Consider the following 8464-nt stretch of genomic DNA (forward strand, 5'->3'; position numbering starts at 1 on the left):
TCTCTGCAACCCAGAGACCTCCCCTCCCTTCCGGTGTTTACAGAACAATAAGACAGCCAGGGTAGGTGCAGAAAGGCGTGCCAGTCCCGGCCTCTGAGGGTGTGGGTGCCGAGAGGAGGAGCCGGCAGCCCAGGCCTCTCCCCATTGGGCAGGCTCCACAGGTAACACGAAGCTCGGCCAAGCGGTGCATAAATAAAGTGTGGTTCTATAGCACCACCTCCTTGAAAGGGGCCGAGTCCTACTTCTTCACCCTCGCCTTAGGAAAACCAGCTCCTCTCTTTTGTATTGTCTGCTGAAAGTTCAACTGAACCCCACCATAACTCCAAATTTTCCTTTCCGGTTGATTTTGCTCCCTGGTACGCCATCTCCCCTTTCCTCTGCTATCCTATGCTTAGAGTGACTCCTTGGGCCCGGGCCCCACCTGCCCTCAGGGACTCATTTCTGCTCTGCACGGGGCCTGCCCAGCTGGACGCTTTATACGTAAGTGCTTCTCATTTCTTATTCCCTGTCCTCAAATCTTAGGAGTCAAAGAGCATTGCAAGACTCGGATTCCTTTCCTTCCTCTCATGCATATGAGTCTCTGGGCCTGTGCCTTAGTCACTCAGTTATGTCCGACTCTTTGTGAACCCATAAACTGTAACCATCCAGGCTCCTCTGTCCACGAATTCTCCAGGCAAGACTCCTGGAGTCTCTAGCCATTTCTTTATTTGGAATTATCTTATGAAAACAATCTAGGCATTATTTTGAATCAAGCTCAAAGGAAGCCCAGCTACCTGAAGGTACAGACACTCAGATGGACAGGTGAGTCTGAATTCTCTGCATCTTGGGGGGACTTTGGAAATCTAAAGCCAAGAGGCTCCATCAGGAGAAGCACTGGGCAAAAGAGGAGAAAGTGAGCTGTGGAAAATGCCACAGTCACTAGAAGTTGATCATCAACTTTCTCCAGGGCTAAAGGGACTGAACTTGCCGCATTTCTACCAAATCCCCAGTCAGTTCAGGGTTTTCTTGATCCCTGATTTCCAGGGATCTCAGTAAGTCTCCCTGATAATGGGAATAGGTGTACTGAGTTGGGTGCTAATCAGTAAAGTCCCATGATTGTAGTTCTGTCTGGTTTCATGGATATTTATCCAATTAGAGGAATAGGGGGCTGGCTGGCTTTTCAGTCCTGGGCTGGAGGGCACAGCACTAACAGGAGATTCTTCAGTTCTTGGGTCCAAGTTGGTTTCATTCAGAAGGTATTTAAGGCACAGTCCTGAAGGCAGTTAGACAGCATAGGAAGACAGTCAGTGGATAAACTTGCTCTATAGCCAAATACATGTGCAGTTTGCTTCTCTGAGCAGTCCCCACACTGCAAATGAGCAAGGCAGAGGTCACTGGGACATCAAGTTGGTGCAGCTGTACTGGGCAGAAGAATCTTGGCTGAGGGATGGGACCCAGAGTGGGTCAAGGCTCCGGATACAGGTTCCAACTCGTCTTTTCCCCCCTCTGTCTTTTAGCTACAGGTCTGTAGGGCAAGGAGACGGTGATAAGGAAAGGGCCTGCCTTTTCTGGGCTCTCTGATATCAGTGCTATGTCTATTTGCACAGCCTTTCACAGTTAAAGTGCTTTTACAGACTCCGTCGTCGATGGAGTAGCCGCCGTGGAGGTGGAGTAGCCGCCGTGGAGGTTAAGCGGCCCGTGTGAGGGTGATGCTCTCTGCACACTCCGATTAAGGATTTGAAGATCTGGTGGACCATGCGTGTTAGGAGGGGTAAGAGTGGGATAAGGAGGGTCTGGAAGGAATCATCCCTTGTGCTCTCCGAGTTGTGCTGAAATCCAGAGAGAAAGCAAAGAATCCTTCCATCCCAAAACCATTTCCTCCTGTCATCTGCCATCATTTAGCAGGGCCAGACAGGTCGGTCCCTTTTCTCCTTTGACTAGGAAATGGTTCAAAGGCAGTGCAGGGGGACTTTATCAACTAGATCACTCACAAGCGGGGCACGCTTCTCTCTCATCATTGAGAGCCCTGAGTGTTAACAAAGAAGGCGGCTGGGAAAGGCTGGGTCTGCCTCCCTCCTCCCAGCACTCAGATCTGCACTCCCAGACCACCCCCAGAGTCCCCCTGACCAAGGGAAGCATGGCCCTGCCTCAGCAGTACCTGGAACCCTGGGCCCTGGTTGAAGAGCCTCTTTGAGATGCCGGGTGCCCAGGGGCTTGGATGGAGGGGGAGGGGAGCCACATTCTAAGTCACTACCTCCCTGCTTCGGGTCAGAACAAGCCCCAGGAAGAAAGTATTCCAAACAACAGGGTGGATCTGCCCTAACTCACCCAGTCTGCAAGTCGGTGCTGAGAACAGCCTTTTACGGGCTTACAGGGAGCCCGGGGCATGTCTGGACACAGCGAGGAAAGGGGTGGAGCAGGAACTGCAGGGCATTTCTTCAGGAGGACCAGGAGCTCCCAGGGCTGCCATCACCTCGGCTCGGTTCAGTCCCTGAGAGCAGGTGATGGCCTTCGTCCCCACATCCCCCCATCCCCACATGCCCGAGATGTTAGAGGTGCCATTTCCAGGCAGGTTTGGGAAAAGATGTGAGGTCACCCAAAAGTGGCCAACCTAGGTGAGTCTATAGTAGCAAGACCAAGGACGCTCGTCCTCCTGCGGCCATCCCAGACCTCGTGAGTGTGCCAAGCCGCAGCTGGCTGCTCTTCTCCCTGTCTCACACCCACAAGTGGGCCTGCAACGGGCTGTTCGTGCTCTTTGGACAGTGCATTCTGGAAAGGAGCACTTCCACCTCTGCCTCCACCCCCTGGGTAAGCGAGAGCACAGTAGACGGGTTTTCTGGAGCAGGTTCAGAGCACCCACCTTCTGCAGCCAGGACCAAGCTCGGCTCTGGCCCACGCAGAGGGACACAGACGTGGGCAGGCAGACCAGCATCCCAGCTAGGTAGACGCAGAGACGTTTCCACAGGGACTTGGCTGGAATGGCTGCTTCGAGGGAGACCGACAGCAAGGGCCCCAGCTCCCGCACAGCATCCCCACCCTTGAGCACCCTCGGTGCCGCAGGCATGGAGGGGGGTGGTTCTTGGTGAGCTGGTTTCCTCAGCTCCTGGAGGAAGTGATCCTGGGGAAGGTGTGAGCACTCGGGTCTCCCACACCTCCCAAGTCTGTGATTCAAAGATCCTGAAGGCTTCCGGCCAAGCAACAGCCCCATGGGCAGAGGTCGGGGTTGCCACGTGGCCCACCCTCTGAGATCAAGACCTCAGATAGTCCATGTGTTTCTCTTGTCCTTCATTCCACCGGAGTCTGTCTAGTACCCAACCAGATTTCAGTGGAGTGAAGTTCAGGAGGCGTGGAGCTGACCACGGAGCCGCCCGCAAGAGCAGGCCTGACTTGGAAAAGGAAAGGCTCAGTGAGAGGCGTGAGAGATGCAGACACCTTGTATGTGTGTCCGTCTGCACAGGGGACTGGACCAGCAGCGGACAGGGGACAGCACCGCAGATGGGATCTGCCTGTTACTTCTAAAATGGACGTGCGTGTTTTCTGTAACTCACAAAAATTAAAAGTTGCCTGTCTCTGTGACTCATGCTATTGCATGCGGACTCCCTGGCCTTCTGAGTCACTTCCCCTTTGGGCTAAAACAGAGTTGTGGGCTTAAACAACCAACACAACTTCCCCCCCACCACCACCTCCTCGAATTTTCCAGACAGGTGACTGGAACTCTATCTGCAGTCAGCAAGGAACCCTACTGCCCTTAGCCTCCCTATAGCGCCAGCAGGACCTGCAGAATGGGGTAAAAAAAACTCTTTAAGGTTTTTAAAACCCATTTATATTGTAATAAAATAAATGTAAATAAGATTTAAGTGAAGGCAGATTGCATATATTTGAGACACTATACAAGATATATCTCATAGAGTATGGATGTAAATTCTGTAAAGGTTAATGCACTTAAACACATTTGACACATAAAAATGTCAGGACCAACATTAATCATTTACCAATTGTAATTGCCTTTATATGGGTCTCTTCTCCCCAAGACACATGATTAAAACACCAGGCTTGGTGGAAATCTGGGAGGGAGGAAAAACAAATAATACTTCTCAGCTGTCAGGGTCTATGATTTGCTTTGATAGATTTAGCATTGATTTCATCGGTTTTACCATCCCGTGTAAATTTCTTTTCTCTATCCACATCTCCCCTTTAAGGAAAGAGAAGGTTTGTGGGGAGGTGGGTGGGCCCCTTAGTCCAAAGGAAGCCTTACCCAGTTACTGAGGAGATGCCCAAGGCTTTCTGTGACTTGCCCCTTCCTCAGGTAAATGGGGGCTTCCTAGGTGGCGCTAGTGGTAAAGAACTTGCCTGCCAATGCAGGAGACATAAGAGATGCAGGTTCAATCCCTGGGTCAGGAAGACCCCCTGAAGGAGGGCATGGCCACCCACTCCAGTATTCTTGCCTGGAGAATCCCATGGACAGAGGAGCCTGGTGGGCTACAGTCCATGGGGTCACAGAGAGTTGGACACGACTGAAGCGACTTAGCACGCACACGCAGGTAAATGGGGGCTTCTCCAGGCAACCCGTCTGCTAAAGCAGCAAAGTCTGAACAAAGCCTGGTTCTGACAAGACTTCAGAAAAAATGGCTTTCACCTCCAGAATGTGCTCCAGATGGTAAAAGTCAATAGATGCCCCCTGGCCGGGCTGAGTGGTGTTTTCTCAGGAGGCTGCATTCAAGGAGACTCCGACTTTGCAGATGGGTGCCTGTCACTTGGGTATCCGAGCCCCCTCCCCCAGCCAGTGACCTCTGAGGGGAGGGGACCCTTCACCACCCCCACCCCTCCCTGGGACTCTGCTCCTCAGGAAGAAAGAGCTCCCAGACTGAGGGCAGGAGCCAAGAGGAATAATCATTTCTTCAAAACATTTTCCCGCTTCAAATTCAAACAGATTCAAAACCTCTTCCCTGTCGCCCTCACCCCTTTATTCCGAGGCCCAGACAACAAAAGGAGCAGGAGGCCAAGCCACAGGCAGATTTTGAAAACGTGTTTACCCGTAAAATTACGCGGTGACCGGGGGTGGGGATGGGGTCAGAGGACTCAGGGCTAATGAACCAGCAAATATCTTCCATTCAAGGCTCTGAAAGAAAGAGCACAAAGCCGGAGTGATGGGGCATTTTCATTTGCAGCTTGGTTTGAGCCCTACCACCTGGAATGCCTTTTAAAGGAAGAAAGATAGTATGTGTGTGTGTGTGTGTGTGTGTGTGTGTGCATACATGCCCAGAGGGTCAACTGTAGATGCTGTGTGTGTGTGTGTGTGTGTGTGTACATGAGTGTGTCAAACACCAGCTAGGACTCAGCGCTGTAGCTCTCTGTGATGCACTGTTGGGTTCCCACAACACAAGTCCCCCTCCAACACCATCTTCTCTGCAGCATGCAGGGTCTGAACTGCCCCCCGCCACCACCCCCCCCCAGCCCCACGCAGCAAGGGCTGGATGGCGGATTCCCCTTCAGGAGGCTGAGCCAGCCCGGAGCAGCCTGCCAGGGAAGCCAGTGTGTGCTGTGAGCCGGCATGAACCACCCTATCCCTCTTCCTCGTCCACCCCCCACTAGTTTATGTCCCGTATCTTCACTGCAAAGCATGGCTCGCCACAATACAGCACAGAGAAAATGATTCAATCAAAATTCCCTTGCAACAACAACAGATAATATTGCCCTGCTTGCTTTATTCATGATCTTTTATTGAAGTGAAAGGCAAATATCATTGAGCCAAACCTGAACAGACAAATATATACAACACGGGTAATTTCCTATTTCGTGCTAATGGTATACACTGTAGATACAACCTGAGAGGAGTAAATTACAATCCTATCAATAATACATTGCATCCGGGCTCCGGTTTCCCAGTTCACGAGAAAATGTGTATTGGCAGAAGACTCTCCATATAGCAAAAGCCACGCATATAATGAGACAGAAGCTACATGCTCCCCTAGGATGGTAGTCTGGTCTTTATCAAGGTCCTTTACGGAATAAATTCCCCACGTTGAAATATCCTAAAGCCAGGGCCAGATGAGTTGTCTGGGTGAAGCTTCAATCTCAGAATAAGCTACAATCTGGGCCACTGTTTGCCAGACAGCTCAGAAAACTGCATCCATTTGGATGTCTCGGGTCTATGGTAAATGTCCAGGGTCTGCGGGAGTGACCTACGACAATGGCTAGAGGTCTCCAGATGGCCCCAGTGCAGGCGGCAGAGTCAGAGGGAAAAAGTCACCTGGCTTCAGAGCGCTCATGCTGACCCTAACCCTGACCCTGTGTGTGGTCCCCCAAAAGAAAGGAAGAAGGAAGGGAGGATGATAGCAGGCGAGGAGCCAACCACCTGCAATAGATAAGAGGTGTATCCTGGAATTTTAAATGTCCCCAGTTCTTAAAAGTCAGTGAATCCAAATTCCCTTCTTCCTCTCCATTTCCTACCACTCGTAGAAGCGAATGACAATTTTATTTGAAGGTAAGGAGGAACTTTTCTGTCAAAGTAATACTACTATCATGGAAGAATTAGATTACTGTTTACAAGAGGGCTAGTCCATGCTACAGTCGCACACTAATTCCCATCTTTGACCTCCCCTGATTAAGGAAATAGTGAGGGATCAGACCAGATGGGCCAGTCAGGTCCGTATCTCCCTTTCTCTCCCTTTTTTTAAAATCAGACCCTGAAGCAAAGAGCCTGCCGAGGGATGAGAGCCTGTCAGTGACTTTCAGGCAAAACGAAAACAGTGCAGCCAGCAGCCTCAAACTCAAGCTCAGAAATGGGAAGGGCTGGCCAGACACCAGTTCATTAGTGGAACTAAAAGCTGCCTAAACTGTAGGGAACTGACAAGGCTTTCTGGAGAGAGACACCTAGGCATCAAAGAAAAACAATGCAAAAGATTCCCTTTACCTGGAGGCAAGGAGCAGTTTCTAGAAGACCTGTCACAGTCTCCCCACCTCCTCCCCCCAACGCCTCTATAGTCAGTCGCGTCTGACTCCTTGAGACCCCAAGGACTGTAGCCCTCCAGGCTCCTCTCTCTGTCCATGGAATTTTCCAGGCAAGAATACTGGAGTGGGCTGCCACTTCCTCCTCCAGGGGATTTTTTCGACCCAGGGATCAAACCCGTGATTCCTGAACCTTTTGCATTGGAAGGTGGATCCTCTGCTACTGGGAAGCTCTCCATTCCCCTTCAATTCCTTTTTCCCATTTGGAGGGGTGAAGCAGGCCGTTTGTCCTTCATGCATTTCAGATAGCAGGGCTGGGTGGGACACCCGGTGGGGAAGAGGGGAATTACACCCATACTGGGTCTCAAGCATCACTAGGTCTAGGGAGACTTGTGCACCCTCTGAGATCATGGAAAATAACAAGGCAAGCAGCTCCCCAGGGTATGTGATATTAAAGTAGACTTTAAATATAGTAGCAATTGGGTAGACACCCACCTACATTTCTGCTATGTTCAACTTTACCAGGGAAGAATTTGGCTAGGAATAAATATAAGTAACTGGAATCTATAAACAAACATACACTATGATGCTCAATACAATTCCCTCATTATTTAAACTTCATTATTTAAAAAGTCGTGTTTAAAGGAGATATCATCCCAGAGGTCTCATCTTGCTGGACAGCTGGGAGGAGTTCCCCAAAGGATAATCTATGGATGAGAAACTCTCACCAAAGATAATCGAACATTGACTGCTCAAGCTATTACGATTTCTTATTTGCACCCAAGTGCATTGCCTGGCAGCAGGCAGCAGTTTGCCAGTGTGTGAAGTAGTTAAGAGGGGTCAGATTAGATCCAGTGCCAATGATCTGGCCAGGGGACTTTGGGCCAGTCACTTAACCTCTCTAAGATCCAATCTCCCTATCTATCAAGTGGAAATAATAGTAATAATGGCAGATACTTGCTAAGGGCCGGGCATTGCATGCTCGGTGTGTATTAAACCATTTAACATTTCCAATCATCTTATAAGTTATGACTGATATTTCAGTTTTTATCATCATAAGACTGAAATAGAGAGAGGGTAAGGGACTTGCCCAAGGCCACCAGTTGGTGAGCAGCAGCGCTGAGCTCCAGGCCTGAGCTCCCTGCCCTGGAGTTCACATACAGAACTCTATTACTCTCTCCCATACCTTAGAGCTGGAGTGAGGATGAGATAGGATAATACATGCAAAACCTTCAGCAAGTGCCCAGTAGAACCTAAAGAATCAAAAACAGTGTTTATTGTTGTCATAACAAGACAATAAAAGTATCAAGACAAGTACCTTTGAGACGCTTACCCCGTGTTCACAACCAGGAATAAGTAACTAGCACATCTTTAGCTGCCAGCAACCCAGTGTTGAGTTTCCTGTGCCATTTAGTCTCAACTACGATCCACCTCAGCTTCTAGAACATTTCTCTCTTCCTCCTATCACCTTCATTTTCAGGGAGTTTTCCCTTTTTAGCCTCATATTCAGTGCACATGTCATACCATAGGGATCTTA

At 49.9% G+C, this 8464-nt stretch overlaps 1 long non-coding RNA gene across 4 annotated transcripts; it reads left to right on the forward strand.

Moving 5' to 3' along the window:
• The first annotated feature begins 236 nt into the window (after nucleotides 1–236).
• On the forward strand, nucleotides 237–3555 carry LOC110130211 (uncharacterized). 4 transcript variants are annotated; one of them, XR_011490219.1, is made up of 4 exons: nucleotides 237–480; nucleotides 736–801; nucleotides 1614–1750; nucleotides 3437–3555. It is a non-coding gene; the product is annotated as an uncharacterized lncRNA (long non-coding RNA). The 4 variants fall into 4 exon arrangements; XR_002311766.2 differs by having other exon boundaries at nucleotides 237–801; XR_011490218.1 differs by having other exon boundaries at nucleotides 736–1750.
• Nucleotides 3556–8464: the final 4909 nt, after the last annotated feature.

This window comes from Odocoileus virginianus, chromosome 11, assembly GCF_023699985.2.
Source record: "Odocoileus virginianus isolate 20LAN1187 ecotype Illinois chromosome 11, Ovbor_1.2, whole genome shotgun sequence".
NCBI lineage: Eukaryota > Metazoa > Chordata > Mammalia > Artiodactyla > Cervidae > Odocoileus > Odocoileus virginianus.